Source organism: Pseudorca crassidens, chromosome 4 (assembly GCF_039906515.1).
Source record: "Pseudorca crassidens isolate mPseCra1 chromosome 4, mPseCra1.hap1, whole genome shotgun sequence".
Lineage (NCBI taxonomy): Eukaryota > Metazoa > Chordata > Mammalia > Artiodactyla > Delphinidae > Pseudorca > Pseudorca crassidens.
In genome coordinates, this window is record NC_090299.1 from 25,397,118 (window position 1) to 25,420,819 (window position 23,702).

A 23,702-nucleotide genomic window follows, 5' to 3' on the forward strand; every position below is an offset into this window, starting at 1 on the left:
CCATTAAACTAAGAACAACTTGTTCTGTAGTATCAAACTCTTACTATACACCTGGAATTTCTCATTATTTGTCTGATTTAATGGTTATAAAAATACATCAAAGTCTTTACAAATGAAGAAATTAGAACTCAGCAAGGTTAGCTATTACGTTGACATCATACCATGAGTGTCAGATCTGCTATGAGTCCAAGAACCAAGCTGCCTCCACAATGCCTGGCAAAAGTTTTGAGTAAGGGAGGCCCTAGTGGGTAAGTTCATGAACTCTCAGGGAATAACTTTGGAGGACAGCATTCCAATGTTATAGGTGAATCCGAGAACATCCTGTTATAGTTCTTGCTTCTGGCTCCTAAGTGAACAGATGAAGGAAAATGGTACCTTATATATACACAGGACTTTCAGCTCCCTCTGTCATCACTTCCAATTATAATGGAATTTTTCTTTGCATTCCTCATTATGTTTATTTTCCTTAAAGATTATTTTGGTTAACAGATTCTGAATTTATTATAAAAGAGTTTTAAAAAACGTAACACATATATCTCACATAGAAATCATCTAATCATATTGAGGGTCCAAAAGAAAAGAGGACCATGTATCCAAGGGTCTCTCATTATCATGTTTTACTTCTTTTGCTTTTTTTTTTTTTTTTTTTCTTGCGGTACGCGGGCCTCTCACTGTTGCAGCCTCTCCCGTTGCGGAGCACAGGCTCCGGACGCGCAGGCTCAGCGGCCATGGCCCACGGGCCCAGCCGCTCCGCGGCATGTGGGATCCTCCCAGACCGGGGCACAAACCTGTGTCCCCTGCATCGGCAGGTGGACTCAACCACTGCACCACCAGGGAAGTCCCATCATGTTTTAATTGAAAGTTACAGCTAAAAGAGCAGAGGTAACTCATCCTTCGTAAATATGTGTGTGCACATATGTAAGGGTGAATGGGAGGCGGTGATGGATGGTTTGTTTTGTCCTAGTGGTATAAAATGAAGACAACAGATGAGATGAAAGAATCTTATAACAAAAGTAAAATGACATGTCAAAATCCATGTTCTGGAGTAAGACGGGAATAAAGACACAGACCTACTAGAGCATGGACTTGAGGATATGGGGAGGGGGAAGGGTAAGCTGGGACAAAGTGAGAGAGTGGCTTGGACATATATACACTACCAAACGTAAAATAGATAGCTAGTGGGAAGCAGCCGCATAGCACAGGGAGATCAGCTAGGTGCTTTGTGACCACCTAGAGGGGTGGGATAGGGAGGGTGGGAGGGAGGGAGACGCAAGTGGGAAGAGATATGGGAACATATGTATATGTATAACTGATTCACTTTGTTATAAAGCAGAAAGTAACACACCATTGTAAAGCAATTATACTCCAATAAAGATGTTAAAAAAAAACCATGTTCTGAGACTATATTGGCTTAAAATTATACCGTTTCTTCTTTGCTTCTCATTTTTCTCTTGTAGTATCAAATATAGACACTGAAATTAAAATTTTCATAGGTACAAATATTTGCAATGAATACAAATTAGAATTTTTTCAATGAAGGACTTTCCTAATGCCTATTTCTCTGACATTATTTCTTAACAGCATTGTTCAGAAATATTAACAAAATGATATATTAAATGCCAAGAAAATAACAGATAATGATTTATTATCTTCTGAATGTAAATCCCCCCAAAAAATAAAGTGAAAGAAACATGACATCCAGAAGCAACTATAAGTATGTGCTGAAAAGAAATAACTCAAAGCATTCAAATAAATATTGAGGAAACACATGAAGGAAAATTCCCCAAGAGAAAAATGTAGATCAGACATTCTATGTAACAAGGATAAAAAGAGAATATTGGAAAATGAAGGCTACTAGATGAAATTCCTATTAATGTGATTGTGTAGGTATATTTTAATTGTGGTAGCAAAGGATCAAGTTTCTACTTTTGGGGATTAAGTAGTAACATTTAATCTGATTAAAGGTTAACCAGATAGATCACTGATCTGTACAGCAGCTGTGGGCTAAATATTCCTCTGGGCTTCATTAAGTCATGGGTTGGTTTGAGTAAAGGAAATTAAAGCAGAACTCTTCCTCAGAAAAAATATAAACTCAGAACATTTACAGTGGAGTGCAGTGTATTATGTATTAACGGGAGGAAGTAATAAGAAAGTCAGTGAGCCCCGAAGTCAGAGGAAGTCTTCACCAGGATTTAAACCACGTGACTAAAGCACTCTGAATCTCTGCCTATGCAAGATAATACAATTAAAAATAGTGTAAAGCAGTAACAGACTTTTTCTTAAATATATATCACCTTTATTTTGCTAAATGACAGAATTTGTTTTTAGTGTTGAACATTACAACTTTTTGTAAGCAGCAGACTATGAAAAATCATGATCTTCCAGCATGCTACTTTAAATAACTGTCTGTTCAGTTAGTATAACGTTGAAACCAAAATTTCCTGTCCAACTTATATTTTTCAAAAATCTCACTTTTATAGCGTTGGCTAACTGTTCTGTAAAGCTGGCTAGAACTGAAATTTCTCCCTTGACCCTCACTTGGTTCTAATCAAACTCCATATATAATCACCAAAAGTATGTCCCTCCAGGCCACTCATCTCAGTAGAGCACTGGATAGTGTCTGGGACCCCGTGAATCACAACCAGCTCTAAAATCCACAGTTTGATTTTCTGATTCTTCGAGGATTCTCTCCTGGGATGTTCTCTCATTTTCTCTCCCCATTTACTAATAAATGAATGAAGGAATTCAGCAAATACTTATAGACTCTTTACTAGTAACACACTCTGTAGGGGCTAGGCATAAAAAATGGATCGGATATTGACCTTGTGTCAATTGCTTAGAACAGCATATACATGTGAAGAAAAATTAGTGTGAGGTGGCACCAGGTACTGTTTTTAATAAGGTGGTCAGTGAGGACCCCTATGAAGAGGTGACCTGAATAAAGTGAGGATGTGAGTCATGTGCAAGTCCCAGGGCAGAGCTTTCCAGGATGAAGAAGCCATGCAAAAGCACTTTAAATGGAGTACATCCAAGAAGAAAATGCTTGGTTCTGTCTCCCTGAATGCATCCATTCTCCCATCCACACACAGGCCAAACATGCTCTTTCTTATTGACCCATTTTAGTATATGACAGCTGTCTGTAATGTGAGGGTGTTGGGAGTACTGGGGTCACTGGCTTGTTTTGAAGATGAAATAAATTTATATATAAAATTACTTAGCATGATAATATATAGCTGGTGAATGTTATTAAATAATAGTTAATTTTGCTATTATTATTTTTCAATATTTATTTGAATACTTTTCGTTTTGGAGTTTTGTTTGTTTTGCTAAAATTTCCAAATGCTTTTAGTCTCTTGTTTGTGTTCTCTCTGTTTAGGTATACTTAGTGTTTCCTGGTATCATTGTTATTTTTTCTTTGCTATTACTTTTTAGGTTTGCTTGCTACGGTTAGAGATTATGGCCTTTGTGATTGTCATTTACACATATATGCATGTGAGCACAAACACACACATATTTTAGGTATCTTCGTTCTTTAGTTTTTAGTCAGTTTTGTTAAATGTTGTTCAGAGCATTGAAAAAATCTTGTAATTTCTATTTGTAGAAAAACGTTAATAACAAACAGTGTAACTTTAATTATTATTGTATAGTTTCTAACTTCAACTTTTAATAGTTCTCTAACCGGATACAGAGTGCCATGTGTTAAATTTCCCTCTTTCTCTCCTATTGTCAGTGTTTACTTATATATATATATATATTTTTTTTTGCTTTATGCCATATTCTTTTGCATATAAGGGTTAGTGAGTTTAGCTTCTTTCATTATAATATTAACCTATTGATCCCAATGAATAGTATTTCTTTGAATTTTGTTTTCTGATATTTCATCATAATAATAGGTTCTAATTTGCACTGAATTTCTTCAACTAGTGTTTTTAAACTTCCTTGGGTCTTGTTTCTCTCTTAAAGGTAATTTTTAGATTTACCTTTAATAGAAAAAATTTAAACTGTAACACTTAATAAAGTTTTAGGTGTGTATTTCTATCCCCATATTATAGATTTTCTTCCTTTTCTCATGCTTTGCTCAATTTTTACTTGGCTTGTTTGTGCTTGTTTTAAGGGCTCTGCCTGTTGCTTTTATACCTGCAGGGCAGGGGCTGTCAGCCAAGGGATATTTGCCCCTCAGGGGTTATTTGGCAATGCTCGGAGCTACTTTTGTTTAGCACATCTCAGAGGGGTGAAGAAGGGCATTTTGCTCCTGTCATCTAGTGGGTATGTTCCCAAACATCCTGTAATGCACAGCCCGAATTGTAAATAGTGTTAATGTTGAAAACTCCGCTATAGAGTGTGGAAGGTTCTATTTATGGACATAATTTCAGACTCCTCATAACCTACAGAAAACACCAATAGTCAAGGTTTTATTTTTAATTACAAGTCATCTTTTAATCAATCAACTATATCCTTGAACTTATATTCCTCAAATTATAACTCCAAAAATAAGCAGTTTTCTGTGGTGCCTATTCACAATCTTACTTTATAGATTTTGTTAATTTGTTCTGAAATTTTAATATATATTTTTATTTTTAAATTTTATTAAGTTGTGAGTTATCTTGCTTGAGAATTGCTTATTTCATCATCAATTTATAGATATCTCTACAATATTAGTATTGAAAAAGGGACATTGAATCTAACAGTTTGAGAACGAATGATCTGGGGTCACACTGTGTGTCTTCCCTACCCAGGAATTTCAGGTTTTGGGGAAAAAAAACAACCTAAAGCACTTTTTAGTCTGTTTAACCATGTTTGACATATTAAAACTACATCTTTCCTTCTGTAATATTCATGGGTTCTATGACTGTTCACTACCTTCACCTCTAACCTACCCTCCCTCCATACACACACACACACACACACACACACACACACACACACACACACTGAACATTTTCTGAAGTTCTACATGTTCCAAGACCAAGTGTACTGAGACCCATTTTCCTCTTCCCTTGTTCTGCTTGCTGACTAGGAATTGTAGTCTTTGAGTAGATACAGAAAGAAAGATCAGAGGGGAAATCAGGAGGAAGAAGAAGTGATCTGCCTCAGAAGTGAAAGTGGGGGGTGAGTGTCCCGGGATTCAGGGTTGCTGACACACCGCTGCACACATTACTACGTTTATGTTAGTCTTGCCTGTGCTTCTCACTCAAACCGCATAACTGTTGTGGTTAGTAGAAATTCCTCCCAGACTGATAAACATTACATTTTTACCCTTATTTTCATGGGTTCTTGCAAATTTTATCTTTTTAACATTCCATGTTTATTTTAATAGGACTCTGGGAGAGGTAGCATGCAGGTCCAACACTCTCTCTTTATTGAAATATCTTACAGTATATTTTTTCCAAATTTATTCATGTGTCTTCTGTGAGAAGGGCTTCTGGATCATCTCTGTATATAGAGAGACCCCATTTCTGGATTCTTCTGGCTGTTAGATTCCTTCCTCTTTTTAGGGTGCCAAGATAAACTGAATTCCATTTATGCCCCTGCAAGGAACTAAGAAGTCAATGGGAGCTATGTCCATGCACAGTTAGCCCTGATTTTTATGGATATCCTTTGTGTTGCTGGCTTGACAATATACTCTGTAAAAGTGGCTTAATCTGAGTCCAGTTTGTTACTCTGACTGGTCTTCAAATTATGACAGACTGCATGTGTATCCACACCTTGTGCACAACCCCCGGGTACATCATCCATATTGTACTTTGTGTTGTACAAATGTTTGCTTTAAAGTAAGTATATTAGTAAATTATATAGCAGGTTGGAAGTATAGAGAAAAATCAAGCAAGAGGGAGGACAGAGATAGGTGGGAATGGGAGCTGAATTTTAAGCAAAATGCTCAGGGAGATACTCACTGACGAGCTAAAATGAGCAAAACTGGAAGGATACTGGCAAGAGGGAGTTTCAATGGAAAGACAGCACAAATCTAAACTTGCACAGTAAACTTTGTTTATAATCTTATCCGACTCACAAGCCCCATTATTTATTCACATATGTTAAGTGACCATTAAATATTATGCCATTTAGAGCAGATTTTATTTCACTATTAATATCTTTAAAAATTAAACTTGAGATTTTTAGAGTCCAGGAGAATTTAAAGATATACTAGTTTACTAGAAATGACTAGATACTAGTATCTAGTATACTAGATATACTAGTAAACTAGTATATCTAGTATACTAGATATACTAGTAAACTAGATACTAGTTTACTAGTATACTAGAAATGACTAGATATACTAGTCATTTCTCAATCCTACCAAAGGGCAACTTAAGGCTGGGGAAGTGAGAGTGCTTTGGCCAAGGTCTCAGGTGATTAGTTTGAGAGATGGAACTAAATTTAGGGTTCTTCACTGTCTTGTTACCCCATTTATTTTCCACTATACAGATAATTCAATTTCAATTATCCATAGAAAACATACATGAAAATTAACAACAAACAATGCATATATTTAAGAAGCATATAAAATAAGTAGATAATGGTTTTAGGTACTTTGAAATGTATGGTGAGTATCAACTTATCATTTGTATCTACAAAATAATTATTCCCTTCTATTTTATATTAACATAAACCTCATCACTATATTATCATCCTCTAGGCTTGTAAAGTTACTCCTTTTCCTCTAAAAAGAATTTTTGTTTTCTTCAATAGTAAGCATCACTGTGTCACTTTCTAGAAAACAGTGAATGAACTTGGTGAGTATGTAGTGTTCAGGTGAAGGAGCATTGAAATAGGCGCTGTGAGGTGAAGCTGTGAGGGAGGAAAATAGGTGGGTGAAAAGTTTTGAGCACAAATTAGTTTGTATATGATACGATGAAAATAAAGAGTCATTATGTGTCCTCTTGCAGAGGCTGGCCTGATAAAATGACATTAAATGAAGATTGTTCTAATACCTGAGTTGGATGAAAGCAGTGTTGACAAACCTTTCATAGCTGGGAAAGGGATATGGGCTATAGCTCATCTTTTTTCATAAAAGCTTTGGGATAATGAGTAGCCTCACAGCACCATTTGATCTGTTTGGGGACATGAAATAAAAAGTATCCATCAGGGCTTCCCTGGTGGCGCAGTGGTTGAGAGTCCGCCTGCTGATGCAGGGGACACGGGTTCGTGCCACGGTCTGGGAAGATCCCACATGCCGCGGAGCGGCTGGGCCCGTGAGCCATGGCTGCTGAGCCTGCGCGTCCAGAGCCTGTGCTCCGCAACGGGAGAGGCCACAGCGGTGAGAGGCCCGCGTACAGCAAAAAAAAAAAAAAAAAAAAAAATCCATCATATTGTCATAATAAAATTGGACATATTATCTCTATCTGTGAGAGAGTCTCTCACATTCTGCTGAATGAATAAAAATCTTTCAAGACAGCCCAGTTTTCACTTCACATACCTGTTCTCTTCTATCTACAGGGACTCTGTTTCTATGACTTATCTCTGTTAGCTTAATCTTGGTCCTAAATTCTGGGATATGATGAAGGCCAGGGTACTTTTCATTTTAGAATAATATATAATATTAATGATTTGAGAGTTAAATTTTATAATAGAAGAATAATTTCTTAATAAGTAATTCTCTAGTAGAGATGTTTTTGAATTGATTGTTTTTTCCAGCACCTGTTTGGGGAACATTTCCAGAGCAGTGCTGCATAGGTCAGCTGGTCAATATAACAATGCAATAATCTGGAAGTTCAAATACCTTCTATGAAGAAATAAACCTCTGATTATAAAAATAACTCTAATAGCTATAAGAACAAAATGTCTGTGTACCCTTTAAAATGTTTCAATGCATGACAGATCATTTAATACTTATTAAATAAAAGCAGAGGCATCCAAAATTTTGACCTTTTAAATCTAATAGGTTTTGCCATGGAAATCACTATATTAGATAACAGACAATTCTTTGGCAGGAAATTTTTATCTGATTGAAATTCAAGTTATCACACTTATTCAACAAAGACCTAGTATTTCCCCAAGGACTGCTCTTACACAGTTTGTGAAACTGTGAAAATAGCTTCTTCAAATTTGCTGTCAGTTCTTGTAGATTAGTAAGTGTTTGCAGACTTCACACATAGATCTCTTTAGTGCACAACACAGTTCCTGAAATATAATGCTCACTTAGTATCTCTTTAGTTTTCATTTTAAAGACTTTGGGTCAAAGTCAGTCTCTTAGAGAACCCTGTGTTATTTACATTTGAATATATACATGTGCAGAAAACTCTATGGTGATATAAATATGTAAGTTTTATGCTATGATTATTTTTAAAGTTATGTATGAGATTCAACTAAAATTTGAACTTTTAAGAAAAATGTTGTTGATAGTCTCATTTTAAAGTTATTCAGTGGCTATGGCTTAACATTTTGTGTCAATGGGTATATGTCATTGTTTTCTCTGTTACCTCCCTTGTAAGTCTGCTGTATTAGCAAAAATTAATAACAAAAAGTGAAAGAAGGAAAGAAAGAGAGAGAGAGAGATGGAGCATCCCATGCAGATTTGCTAATTCTGTAAACTCTAAACTAGAGACAATTTCTATAGCTTGTGACCAAGATCTTTGACTAACCATCTCTCCAATTCCAGGTCATTCTTAGATACCTTACAAAGAACACTTGTCTATGAGCTACTTTGCTCACTGTCCCTAATATTGATAGCTTTCATCTGAATGATCTTGAGCAATTGTTTTTAATAATTTTACTTTAGTACATGTGATAGTCTAACTGGTATTATGGTTCCCTTTATAGTGGTCTGTCTCTATTCATAAAATCTGGGTAACTTGACAACCATTAATTTTTGTGTCCCAGTTAACAAGCACAAGACCCAGCCCTCAGTATAGGTTTTCTGAACTGAACTGAAAGAGGAGTTTTGATTGTACTTTTATATTTCGCAGGAGTTCTGTGATTTTATGAATATCTAGTCATCTTTTTTCCAGATTTCTTTTAAATACCTTCACATACACTAATGAGAGAACTTCTTGGTAGGGAGTATATACAGTGACGAGGGAAAGAAAGGAAAGAGGAAGGAAAAGGGAGGTAGAGATCATTTTTGTAGTGAGACTCAGTGTACAAGCTTGATTACATGAACATCAGAATCTAACCATCTCAGTTAACCAGTCATGGAGAATTTCAGAGGTTTAAAAGTCAGTAATCAAATAAATCCCAGGCTGTTGGCTTGCACACATAGTTATGCCTAAATATAAGCCCTTAAAACTGTGCCTTCGGGTGAAAGGAAAAGAGATTTAATACAGATCTAAATCCCTGTCTGTACAGCTTTAGATGCTAGTTCGTGAAGAAACTAAAATAAAGAGTGAATGCTTCCAATGCCCATGCAGACAACAGGTAGAGCCTCAGAGGACAGTGTGTTGAAGGTGCACTAGTTCAGATCACACATTTCCAGTGTGTGTGGCTTCAGGTACCAGAGCAGAGTCTCCCTCTTTAAGCTGTGCATACAGTGTTCAAGGTTTCAGTTGCTACTATGTAGTATGTAGTTTGATACGTCACTGTGTGTAACTTGAGACACCCATATCCCCAGGGTCTATACATCGTTGTACACAGTGAACACAGTTTAGGATTCAAGGGTATACAATTTGTATAGCTTTAGATGCCAGAATTTATATGTTTGTATCCAGAATATGTCCCTGTGTTCACTAGTGGATACAGCTTCATATGCTTGAGTAATTCCAAACAAAAATTTTCCACTTGGAAAAATGGAGGTCAGAAGGGAGTTTTATAAATTATATGCATGTAGTTCTATTATCAGTCTTTAAAAAAAAAGTCCTCTTTAAAATTATCTGTTCAAAATGTTATACTACATGAAGACTAGACGTACAATGTCTTTTAGGCATGATTTCATACAGTTTAGAATATTCTTCCATAATTCATGAAATTCCAAAAATAAAGCAAAACAATTTCAATCTAGTAGGCCATGAGAACATTGAGTGCTGTGATATTTAAAATGACTGCATTACTTAAAGTTTTAAATTTTCTTTTTAAATTGGTAGCTTCCAGTCCATCTATAAAGGAAATCCTGCTAATTCACAGTGAAGCTACATGGCAAGAGAAAAATGGGTATAAAGTCATAGAGAATCAGATATCATTGCCGTCATTATGCTATTATTATGGGCTCCTGTTAGACTCAGATGTATCAATGTATTAGAGAAGAGAATAGGTAGGGTTCATGCAGCCTTTACCTGAGAGGACAAAATTGATCTTATTATTTATTGAAGACTTGTTATACAAATATATAAAAACATACACACACACATATAGAGATGCAGTATATCCATATCCATATATATCTACATCTATATATCTATAACTATATATAAATATAGTATATATATACTTTTCCTACACATACTTTGTGAGGAGCAGGGTAAGCCTTCCAGTTGTTAGAGGCAACATCTTCCCTGGAGGTTCTGGTGAAGGTGGGTGTCCTCCTCTGTCAAACTCCACAGATGATGTGAAGTATAAGTGCCCGTTCTTACTGTTAAGGTTTGATGTGGAATTATACCTGCAGTGATATATATATATATAATTAGTGTTTGGTTGGCCTTAAATAAAGTGCACACTATCGACATGAACCATACAATACTGTGAACCATACAGAGAGAAATAAAATCTTTTAATATTTATCTGATATTTATTACATACCTAGTAAGTTTTAGAGGCTACAAGCAGTATGTTGCATGTTGTATTAGTTTCCTAGGGCTACTTTAGCAAAGTAACAGAAACTGGGTGGCTTAAAACAGAAACGTATTGTCTTACAGTTCTAAAGGCAAGAAGTCCAAGATCAAGGTGTCAGCAGGGCTATGCTCCCTCTGAAACCCGTGGAAGAATCCTTCCTTGACTTTTCCTAGCTTTTGGTGGTTTGCCAGCAATCTTTGGCATTCCTTGCCTTGCAGCTGCACAACTCCAGTTTCTGCCCGCTTTGTCACATGATGCTCTCCCTGTGTCTTGCTTTCTTCAGCATAGCAGTCTTTCTATAAAGACACCAGTCATCTTAACTAATTACATACGCAGCAACTCTATTGCCAAATAATACCACATTCTGAGGTTCTGGGGGTTAAGACTTCAACACATCTTTTTTTAGAAAGGAAAAAGGAATAATTCAACCCTTACCACATAGGTTCTCTAATTTCATTCTGTTTAGTCTTATTATTTTGTCTTAAGTTTATCAATATTTTACAGATATGAGGAGGCTCTAAGTCAAAGATATTTAATGAACTTCCAACTAGTAGTTGAAGGAGTTAACATTTGATCTTCATCTTTCTAATCACAAAACCAACGAGGAAATTCTCATGAAAAATAGCTAACTAAAATACAAGACGTAGTTAAATCAATGACACTAAGTACAGTAGAAGCCAAAGGAGTAATTAATTACTTCTGACTGGAGAGATCATGAAAGGCTTACTATAGGTTATTACAGTTGAGTTCAACCTTAATGGGTGGGTTGGAATTTATTAGGGAAAGAAAAAATGTATAAAGACTGGGAGGGCTTTGAAAAAAGTATGGCAAGATTACAGTATTTAAACCAATTATCCCTCAGTTGCAAGTAACAAGTCTCAGTACATTCCACTCAATTTCACTAAAACAAAAAGGAAATTTATTGCTTCATGTAATTCAAAGTCCAGAAATAGTGCCGGATTCCCAATCAGCTTAATTCAGTGGCATCAGGTCTATGGATTAGACGTGAATTTCCCTTAGCTACACCCTCCTCCTTCAGATTTTCTTCTCAGGTGTTTGCCTTACAGTGACAATAGCAACTACCATTTCTTTGTACATCAGGACTTCCAAGGAAAGAGGTTATGTTCTCTGCTGGCATTATAAGGGTTCTGAGATTCTCACTCACTACACACATGTCTACCCCTGATGCAATGACTGTATGACATAAGTTAGAGTATAAATGTAAAGAATTTAGAAGAGTGTATGGAACCATTAGTGTTATACATGTGTTAGCTGCTATTACTAGATGTCCATTCTTAGTGACCCGGAGAACCCAGCTTATACCTCTATCATTATCCCGAGTGTTTCCCTCTCTATTTTGAACTTCCTAATAATGGGCTATCATCTTTTATCATCTTATATCCCCAATGACTATTCTTGTATGGCATATGTTTAAATGTTTGTTAAATGAAAGAATGCTAGATAAATGTTAACATTTATTGAAAATATAAAATAAGACCAGACCATTTTTATGAGAATTAGGAACTAGAATAAATTCACCACTATATTTACCCCTTTAAATATATAAATATGTATTCTAATATTCTTAAATTAAAAGGCCAACAAAAATTATACTGATATATTGCTTTGAATAACTTGTTAACTCCGAGGACTCCAGGAACTCTTGGAGTGAAGAAGAGTTTCACTCTTCTTAAAGTGATGTGAAGCTTCACTCTTCTTAAAGTGACAAAATATTAATTAGAAAGAACTAGGGATTCATTCAATTCAACAAATGTCTATTAATCATCAATTATATATGATACTATGTCACATGACACAAGGGGGAAGGCATTGAATTAGTCATTGTCCTAAAAATATGAATTGGTAAGAAGTATCCCAATTAAGTAAACCTGTCATGTCCATGATTTCGAATGGTTTTATTAAGGTTCCAGAGAAGCATAAGCTTTCTGGAAACTATATATTTTGGATGTTATCACTAGAAATATACACATTCATAATATAAACATTATGTATGTTATGGTTGTGCTAATCAAATTGATCCTATTTTATCTGTTATTACATGAATACAACTCTCTACTATCTGATTCTTCTCTTTCTAGGAGAATTTTGTTACAATTTCAAATATAATTTTTCTAGCAATATCTGTTGTTTCTCTTTCACAGGAAACCCCATTTGCGTTTTATAATGAACGTTTAAAAACTAGGACCATATTTTGAACAGAAAATACATAGTCAGGGGCTTCCCTGGTGGTGCAGTGGTTGAGGGTCCGCCTACGGATGCAGGGGACACGGGTTCGTGTCTAGGTCTGGGAAGATCCCACATGCCGCGGAGCGGCTGGGCCCGTGAGCCATGGCCGCTGAGCCTGCGCGTCCGAAGCCTGTGCTCTGCAACGGGAGAGGCCACAACAGTGAGAGGCCTGCGTACCGCAAAAAAAAAAAAAAAAAAACCTGAATTTTCATAATGATCTTTTAAAGATGTTATAAAATTTTTAAATAGAAAAAAAGAAAAATTTACACATACAAAAGTTTTCATCATAGTTGTCTCATTTCTTACTCTTTCTGCAAAATATGAGCTGTTTTACACATCAGTGAGCTGGTGTCATTTCAGCTATAATGCACCTGCCTTCCTCCTATCAAAATGCAGAGTTCCACCTTGTTTTTCACAGGAAAGAATCTTTTCTTAACCAACTGAAACCCTTTAAAGTCAAATTCAGTGCATCTAGTTTTAACCGTTGATGACGTATTTTGCAATTCCTTCAAAATGCTTTTCTATGAGTTAACGCATTTCTCTTAAATAATTGAAAGGTAATTGTTAACGCTAGATGTCCTCTTCAGGATATATTTAGACAATAATAAAAGCTATATATAACAAGTTTCCATTAATAATGGTAGGAAGACTTTTATACCCTATTAGAACTTTTAGCAGAAAAAGTAAAAGGAGGGCTTCCCTTGTGGCGCAGTGGTTGAGAGACCGCCTGCCAATGCAGGGGACAAGGGTTAGTGCCCTGGTCCTGGAAGATCCCACATGCCGCGGAGCGGCTGGGCCCATGAGCCATGGCCGCTGAGCCTGCGCGTCCGGAGCCTGTGCTCCGCAACGCGAGAGGCCACAACAATGAGAGGCCTGCGTACCGCAAAAAAAAAAAAAAAAAAAAAAAGTCAAGGGAGAGCACTACTTTGACAGTAAATCTTGTCTCAGAAGAGAGGATGAAGTTTGGACATTCATGAGATTTTTATCAGGTAAATTGCTAATCTGTTTCATTTAGTTCTTTTTCTGAAGTTTCATCTTATCTTCTGGTTGGAACATATTCCCCTGTTTCTTTGTTTTACCTGATTCTCCGTGTGTGTGTCTATGAATTAGGTAAATCAGCTATCTCCCCCAGTCTTGAAAGAGTGGCTTTATTTAGGAAATGTCCTATGGGTCTCAGAGGTACAATCCTGCCTCTGAGTGGTATCCCCTGTGTGGGCTGTGTGGGCTTTCCTGTTGTGGTGAGATCACAGCTACTGCTGCAGTGCACTGGCGGGCAGGGCTCTGGCTCATCTGGCTGTGAGGCCCGGCAGAGGCACAGGGTGAGCCGGACTCTCAGCAGGTCACGCCTATTGATGTCAACAGGTTAGAGGGAGAATTTCAAAATGGCTCCCGCCAGTGTCTCTGTCTCTAGTGGGTGTCCCAACTGGCTCCTGCCTCTCTGGCAGTTGCTTCAAGATTAGTAAGTGGGTCTCCTTCACCTGTGACCCGCATGCTTTCCAGTTTGGTGTTTCTGTGCTGGTTTTTGTGATCAAGTGAGTCTGCGTGGGAGCCCCTTTACAGTTGGTTCCACGTTCCCTGCAGTTCTATGATTTTCCCGGATGTAATCCCCATTGGTTTTCAAAGCCAGGTGTTTGGGTGGTTTGTCTCGTTGGTGCTGCCCGATGTGGAGCTCAAATCCCTGTCTCCGCAGGGAAAAGATTTGTGCCTTTGTAATCCTTCCCAATTGCGGATTGTTGCTGCTGGGGTGTGTTTTTTCTCCTTGGTGAGACTGTATCTCTGCCTTTCCTACCCATTTAATGCTGTCCTTTTACCCTGTTCATCCAGTTTTCACATCCGTTTCTGAGGGAATTATTCCGTATGTAGTTGCAGATTTGTTGTGTTCGTGGGATAAGATGAGTTCAGGATCTTCCCACGCTGCCATTTTGAAACCTCTTTCAAGCAAACTTTCAAAAAACCGTTATAATGATTAAAAATGAGTCAAATAATAATTGATACATATTTACATACTTCAGTCAGTTTCTGACCCTAATTCTGTGTCATAAATATTTTTCTAAAGGATATTCTTTTATTATAGAATTTTATTTTAATTTCTTTTATAATGTTGCCTGCAGTCTTCAGAGTTGAATTTTGTCATTAATATATTCTAATAGTTCACACCTTAATTACCTCTTCTTTGCAGACCATGTTATTTATAATCGAGGAAATATTCTGTTTGGGGATGTCAAGATACCTCCTAAAAAGAGGCTATTCCCTTCTTATTTTTTAAATAGAAGTAGATAATGTTTTCAGAGGTATAGTCTTTTGATCTCTTTTAGGGTACCTTTCTTGAACACATTTTTTTCAAGACAAGTTGTCTCTAGTTGCGATTATTTTGACTATTACAATAAATTTAGATGATTTAGAACAGTAGACTGCAATTTTATCCCATTTCAATATAGAGTATAAATATATGCAATAAAATAGAGGAGCCATAAAGTTCTTGCTACAAGTCATGATATTGCAGAGTACAATTATATAATTCAAAAATTCAATTTTATACACCCTGTGAGCTCACATAATTTGATTTATTCAGTACAACTCGTCTTTATAGAACTTAATTTCAATGTTTTTCTGTTTTCAAATTTTGTAGTTAATAATTATAGGTCAGTAAACCTTGAAAAATGAGGAAATTTTGCGCTCCATTTTTGAAATAGTTTATTCAAATTTTCTAAATGCATTAGAAAAGGATTCAAACAAAATATAGAGGAGTAATGCATTTAAAAGTTAAACACCATTGTAGGGCATTTAGGTTGATTAACAAAATAGTTCCTCAAAGGGCTAAACATCTCTAAAATCTGACTGATGACATGCAGCAAAGAGAGAAAGCACATACTGCTATGCTATGCTATGCTGTGTTGTGCTATGCTATGCATATATATGTAAGCTATCAGCTCCCTTACAAAAATACTGTAGTTCAGTTACTCTAGCTTCATATACATATACATACAGAAACACACTCACAAATATTTGGAAGTTATGACAAGTACACTTTCTTTTTACATTTGGAAAATAATTGAGGTTGTTCAGAAACAATCATGAATTATGCATGTACCACAACTGATTTCAAGTACATTTTAATTCCATTCTTGTGTTACTTTTTTCAGTAAAAATATTGTTTCTACCATGACTCTTTGCTTTACCAAAATCTGTACTTTGAATTGTAAAATAAAATACTTTTATCTCAATGTTGAGTTTTAATTGGGTTTAAAATAACACATAATAATATCAAATGTCACATTAACTTTCAGTAGCTTTACTTTGATTCCAAGAATTGGAGGAAAATAATTTGAACCATTATTGGATTTAACTTTTCTGGTTTATATTTTAAATCTCTCAATGCTCCATCTTCAAACGACATCATTTAACATTTTGTGATATGATTTTTCCTTCTAAAGGACCAATACTAACAGATCTCATTTCAAGCAGAAGAAAACTTGTCATTGAAAATGATAATAGTCAATTTAGGAGAAGTCATATGATCTAAATGAAAACTCATACTTCACAAAATGATATGTAAATGCCTTTCTGGAGCTCTGCATGATAAATCATCATCATAGAGCACATTCTAATGAAACTAAATATAATGTTTAAGTAGATCCTAGAGCTTATTTAGCAGATTCACAGTGGTTATCTTAATAGGATATTAAATCACAATAGTCTTAGTAGATGATAACTTTCATTATACATGGACTTTTTAATCTCATTGCTGCAGAAAAGCACCATTGCAAAATAAAAGGCTTCAAGTAGTAATAAGAATAGCTGCAAATTATATACAATATATTGCAAAAGCACTGTAGTGAGAATCTTTGAACTACACTCTATACTCTCTTTAAACTCTGTGGTAGGGCTGCTTATTATTTATTACCCACACATATTTCACATTCACAAAGATACAACTTTTACCGTCCAGTCCCACTGATAGGCATTCTGGTGGCTTCATGCATTTGGCAGGCTTCAGCACCATCCATGGCACCCTGGCCGTATAGTTAGGTTCTTGGCTAACTTGGCTATTATCCAAGCACCTTCATTTTATCAGCAAATATCCTAAATGCTGAGCTTGAAAGAGAGTTGGGAGTTAAGTTGAGACTGAAGTAGTCCAAAGAAAGAAAGAAAAGAAATGTGTTATTACAGACAATCTTTTCATTTTCACCACATGTTAAAGTAAGAACTCTGTGCTTTGCACGTGTCTCACATGTGTCGATGAAAACAAATGCACAATGTGAGAATTTTGAGTTTAGGGCAAAATGAGGACTATAGCCTGGGAGACATCCTCTCAGACAGCTCTGAGGAGCTGTTCTGAAGAGGTGGGGTGGGGGGTGGGAGTCAGTATATATGTGATTTTGGTGGAGGAGAGTACATGAAATCAAGCACACATTTTGGCAGAAGGTAACTCCTTGTCACGAGAAGGCTCCTAGTCATAAGGAGCAGGTGTCTCCATTAATGATCTTAGTGCTTTTCTAGGTATGAAAAGATGCAAGAATTTGAGCTCATGCCAGTTTTCCCAGAGCACAGAGTGCTTCATTCCTGATTTCTACCCTGAACTCCTTTCAGGGTATGTTGAAGGTAGGCAACCACAGTGGCTAGTGACTTAATCCTTGCAGAGGCAAATGGCAAGTGACAGTTCTTAGTTGGCACATGATACAAGAAGAAGATATGGTGGAAGCTGGAAGTAGCAAACGGGAGTCCACCAACGTCATGCACGTTTATGTAACTATTAATACTTTTAGTGTGCTTAAAGAAAATGAAAAAAATCCAGAAAAATGCTAAACCAAGTAGACAGAATTCCTGAGCAATAGAAATTAACCGGAACTGTCCATGTCAAACCAGGCTGCTTAACTCATAAGTTTCTCTTATGATTTGGTACATTCTTGTCTTATGCTGTCATTCTTTTTAATTGCCATTTACTTATTCAATTTATTGATTATTGTCTGGCAGAGCTTTTCCTTTTCTTAATAAATTGCTTCTAAAGTTATCTTAGTAATGCTTTAATGTTGTGCTTTGTTTTCCACTGTGACATTGTTCTGTGTTTCATAATTTGGACATTTTGAAATATGTCATTGAAAGATTTAATAGTGCTTTATATAGTATGGAGTGAGAGAGCCAAACACTCTTGTCATTTTAGTGCCTCTCTTCCTATTTCTATAGCATTAAAGTTAAAATTTTGAACGCAGGAACTGGACAAGCCAAATTCAGATGCCAATCCTGCTCCCTTGGGCAATTTAGATACTTAATCCCTCTGTGCTCCACTATCTTCATTTGTATCTTATGAGGTAGATTTTCCCTGGGGATTAAGTGAGTTAATAAAAGTAAATTGCTTAGAAGATACCAGGCTTACTCCATGCTTGCTATAAACATTGTCCTGAGGCTACAGCTTTATTTCTATTCTGTTATTAGTTGCTTTGCCTCTTTTTTCTTTTACTGTTATTATTTCTCAACTCGTTGTGGACTGTAAATACCTACATTTACATAACTCAGTTAATTTTAACAGATAGAGGAAAGGGCAAATCAACAGCTACCTTGTTCAAGTTAGAAACCAAATTATGAGGTTATTGTTTCTTTGCTTTATATTTTTGACTGGGCAAAAAATAATGATCTTTGTAAGTATGAATCAATGAAATATTAATTTGTTTTTACTTAAAGCAGACTAAATTACACCAGCATGAAAACAGCATGTTGGGAGTCCTTAGTTATGAATGCATTTTATTATACTTCGGTCTGCTTTCTGCACAATTGCTGCTTCACAGTAAAATTGATGGTTCCCTAATCCTTTCAAAAATGATGTCAATTAAAAAAAAAGCCTTCCTTCATAAATTTAAGATCATTTAGTACCAACGCAAAATTCTCTCTTTTTTTTTTTTTTTTTTTTTGCGGTACGCGGGCCTCTCACTGTTGTGGCCTCTCCCGTTGCGGAGCACAGGCTCCGGACGCGCAGGCTCAGCGGCCATGGCCCACGGGCCCAACCGCTCCGCGGCACGTGGGATCTTCCCGTACCGGGGCATGAACCCATGTCCCCTGCATCGGCAGGCGGACTCTCAACCACTGCACCACCAGGGAAGCCCAAAATTCTCTTTTTTTTTAACTTTTACTTTTAATATGGATTACTCCATATCTTTACTGGGAAAAAAAATCCTATTGAGTCTATGACTGACATTTAGACTTTGAAATCCATCTTTATCTTCACAATAAAATAACAAATTTGTTATGAGATACAGAATGCGTTTGCGCTGTGGAAATCACAGAATTAAACAGAATGAAGTCACATTTTCAAAAGTGTGTTTTTTTAAAAAAAAGTCTTACCATGGATAAATAAAGGATCTTCAAAATCATATAATAAATGTTAGTGATAAGGAAACATGTGACCATTATTTTTTCTTGCTTCAGTGCAAATAATCTAAATATTAAGAAGAATAGATCTTTTAAAAATGGTTTTAGACACAGAGGAAAGTAACTTTATTTGTTGGTTAAATAATTCTATGTAACAAACTACCCAAAATTCAGCAATTTAAATATGCATTTATTTTACTCCTTAAAATTATTAAGATTTGGGTTTCTAAATGTTTATCTGAAACTTCACAACTGCAAACAATTGTAATACTAAAGAGAATATTATGCTGTTATTTACATAATGAGGGTAATATTAATAAGTAACTCAAAGCTTCATTTATTTTCATGTCCATTGCATTAATAAAGTCTGCCTCTTTCTCTCTTCTCCTGTGTTGCTCATGAATCAGCAGATTAGCTGAGATCAGCTGATGTAGCTGGGCTCTGCAAGCTTTGATGAGGCTTGCTCATGCATCTACAGGTCAGCTAAGGACTCTGCTCTAAACTGGACACTTGACTAGGACATCTTAACTGGGAAGCATTGGTCCACATGACCAGGCATGGTCTTACAGTGATAATGAAATGACAGGAGAGTAGAAATCCATAATGCCTCTCAGGCCTTAGCTTAGAACTAGCATAGTGGCACTTTCTCCTCATTCTGTTGTACAAAACACATCTTGTAGCACAGCGGTTCGCAACCCCTGGGCCAAGGACCGGTACGGGTCTTCGGCTGGTTAGGAACTGGGCTGCACAGCGGGAGGTGAGTGGTGGGTGAGCGAGTGAAACTTCATCTGCCGCTCCCCGTCGCTCCCCATTGCTTGCATTACCGTCCCACCACCTAACCCTGGTCCGTGGAAAAATTGTCTTCCATGAAACCGGTCCCTGGTGCCAAAAAGGTCAGGGACAGCTGTGAAGATCAAAAAGTATAGGGGTGGGGAAATATGGTAGCCTTCTTATTGGAAGGAACCAGAAAGTAATGTGACAGAGGGCAGGAGTAAAAATGTAAAGTCAGTAATGTATGCTACTTCATTTTCTTTCTTTCTTCTTTAATCTGAAGCACTGATTTTTGTTCTCCTCAAATTTTAGCTGCACATTTCACAGAAGAAAAGCATGTGTTTTTTTTGTTTGTTTGTTTTTTACTTTAGAGTTAGCTTGGAACTATTGTCACTGTAGACGGTGCACAACTAAAATAAGCTTATTTATTAGTGGCACTCTAAAAGCAATCTAGCCTTATACGGTAGCAGTAAGATTTCTGTGATGCAGTTAAGTTTGGACTTTCAGTTTTCCCACAAATAACCATGAAAAAATACTGAGTGCTTCCTTCCATGGCTTTATGGCAACTCTTTTCTTCCTTTAATTGCAAGTTTGGGATTTCTAAGTGTTTGTCTATGAATTTATACTTGCAAACTATTAAAGTCCTAAACGGAATTAATATATTAGTTACTCTATTGTTGTCTACACTAAGAGACCACTGTTATTATTGCATAATTGAAAGCTCTGTTTGTTTCTGTGTTCACATTTTAACTTGGTCTGCCTCTTTGGACCTGGGTTCTCTGAAGAATGGCATTGCATATTGACAGTCACTTTGTGAAAAACCAGTGTTTGTTAAGATTGTAAAAATAGTCAGCTTCATGGAAATATTAGGAGAAGTTCCAACTATAAAACTGGAAATGACTTGATCTTTTTATATTCATCAGTGTATAGATATATAATAAATCCAGATTTGCTTATTTTCCAAAATGCAGGCCATGGCTCATTATGTACATTTATATTAACAGATTAAAGTTGGCATTTCAAATGTTTAAGGAATGGAATAGAAAGAAATAGAACAAAAAGGAAAGTATTAATTACAATTCACACAGTTATAGTAAGAACTATTTTATGAAACTCTCCTTTCTGGTATGTGTGTGTGCATGCTCTAGGTCAAAGAAATTTGATGACTGGCAATCTAAATTGTGATACCATAGCATGGAACTGAGAAATTCTCTGGTTCATCCCTCTTTCACAAACCAAAAAAAAATTGTATGATTTAAATAAAATTGTACAGAAAGTACAGTCTCACAAAAAAACAACATGCTTAAAAAATGGGCAGAAGACGTGACTAGACATTTTTCCAAAAAAGATATACAGATGACCAACATGTACTGAGAAGATGCTCAACATCACTAATCATTAGAGAAATGCAAATGAAAACCACAATGAGATATCACCTCACACCTGTCAAAATGGCTTTCCACAAAAATCTACAAATGACAAATGTTGAAAAGGATGTGGAGAAAAGGAAACCCTAATTCATTGTTGCTGGGCATGTAAATTGGGGCAACCATTATGGAAAATAGTATGGAGGTTCCTCAAAAAACTAAACATAAAACTACCATATGATTCAGCAGTTTTACTCCTGTGTATATATCCAAAGAAAATGAAAACACTTATTCAAAAAGATACATGCACCCTAACGTTCATAGCAGCATTATTTACAATAGCCAAGGTATGAAAGCACCCTAAGTGTTCATCAATAGATGAATGGGTAAAGAAGATGAATAGATGGTTATAGATAATATGACGGAATATTACTCAGCCATAAAAAAGAATAAAATTCTGATATTTTCAACAATATGGGGACTAGTATGCTTAGTGAAATAAATCAGAGAAAGACAAATAAGTATGTTATAATTTATATGTGTAGAATCTAAAAAATAAAACAAATGAATATAACAAAACAGAAACAGACTCACACATATAGAGATAAAATTAATGGTACCAGTGGGGAGAGGGGAGGGTGGAGGGACAAGATAGGGGTAGGGAATTAAGGAGTACAAACAGCTATATAAAATAAATAAGCTACAAGGGTATATCATACAACACAGGAAATATAGCCAATACTTTATAATAACTTTAAATGGAGTATAATCTGTAAAAATATTGAATCAGTATGTTGTATACCTGAAACTAATATAATATTATAAATCAACTCTACTTCAATAAAATGAAAAGAAAATCTCATAAATTTCATTAACATATTTAGTATTTCTAAAGCCTAACTTAAATCCTTCTTGCTATATGAACCTTCAGACCAGTACTGATGTAAATAACTTTTTATGTACAAGAAATTTGTGAAACAGATATGGAAATGTGAGTGTTGCCAAATTATTGATAACTTGCCATACAGAATGGTTGAAAGCACGACTCCTATCTCATTAAGTGTTTTATGAAGCATAGGGTTTTAGATGGCCACCTGAAAGGTCATCCAGCTTACAGAATTATACAAAAGCGCATTCTCTAGACAGATTCATTTAGAGAAACTTTTTGGTATAGTGAAAAGATAACAGGGCTGGAAGTCACTGAGTCTTCTGGCAGACTCCAGATTTGCTGCTTGGGTCTCAATGTTTTAACCTGTGCAATCTACACACTACTGCATTCATCATAAGATCATAATGAGACTCAAAATAATCTACGGGAACATTTTTTGTAAACTCTAAAGTACTTTAAAAAATGATATGGGGCTTCCATGGTGGCGCAGTGATTGAGAATCCGCCTGCCGATGCAGGGGACACGGGTTCGTGCCCCGGTCCGGAAAGATCCCACATGCTGCGGAGCGGCTGGGCCCGTGAGCCATGGCCGCTGAGCCTGCGCGTCCGGAGCCTGTGCTCTGCAACGGGAGAGGCCACAACAGTGAGAGGCCCACGTACTACAAAAAAGAAAAAAGTAATATCAATATTTAACGGTAGTATACAATGCACAATGTCCCTCCTTTACTACTTTCAGTATAGTCTTAATACAAATTAGCAGTTACTATAAAGGTCATTTGAGAATAAATGCTTCAAGTTATAGTCATATTTAGCCTCACGGAGATAAAGGGACTTATGTTGAGGCAATTACTTTTCAAGTTATAGGAGAGATAGGAAAGTAAATGAGTGCCTGCACATTTAGTGATAGAAATAACTTTAAGACCTATAGCTAAGTATAACTATGTCTTCTCCACACCTTATCCCTGCACTGTGGCTTTATTCCTGGTTAATATCTACTGTCCTTCCCACATCTCATGCAGGGTCTCACTCATGTATTACCCTTTCATTACACAACAGAGATTGTTGTGATTCAGTAATGCTAGATTTGAAATATAGACACATTTTTCATCTTATTTGTAGTTTACTTTCTTTTTCAGGCATAGAAGAAAACACTATTCCATTAATATTTCCACTAGACTATATAACTATATAGTAGTTATATGATAGAATACAATCTATCTGAGAGTCAGTGATTGAGTCCAATTATAGGTGAAACTGGAAGCTATTCACTCAAGTAATCTACCAGTAAGTAGGATACCAAATGAATTTTCTTTGAGTTTGATGGGTCTCTGCTCTGTGTTTTTGTGTGTATCATTTTATACATTA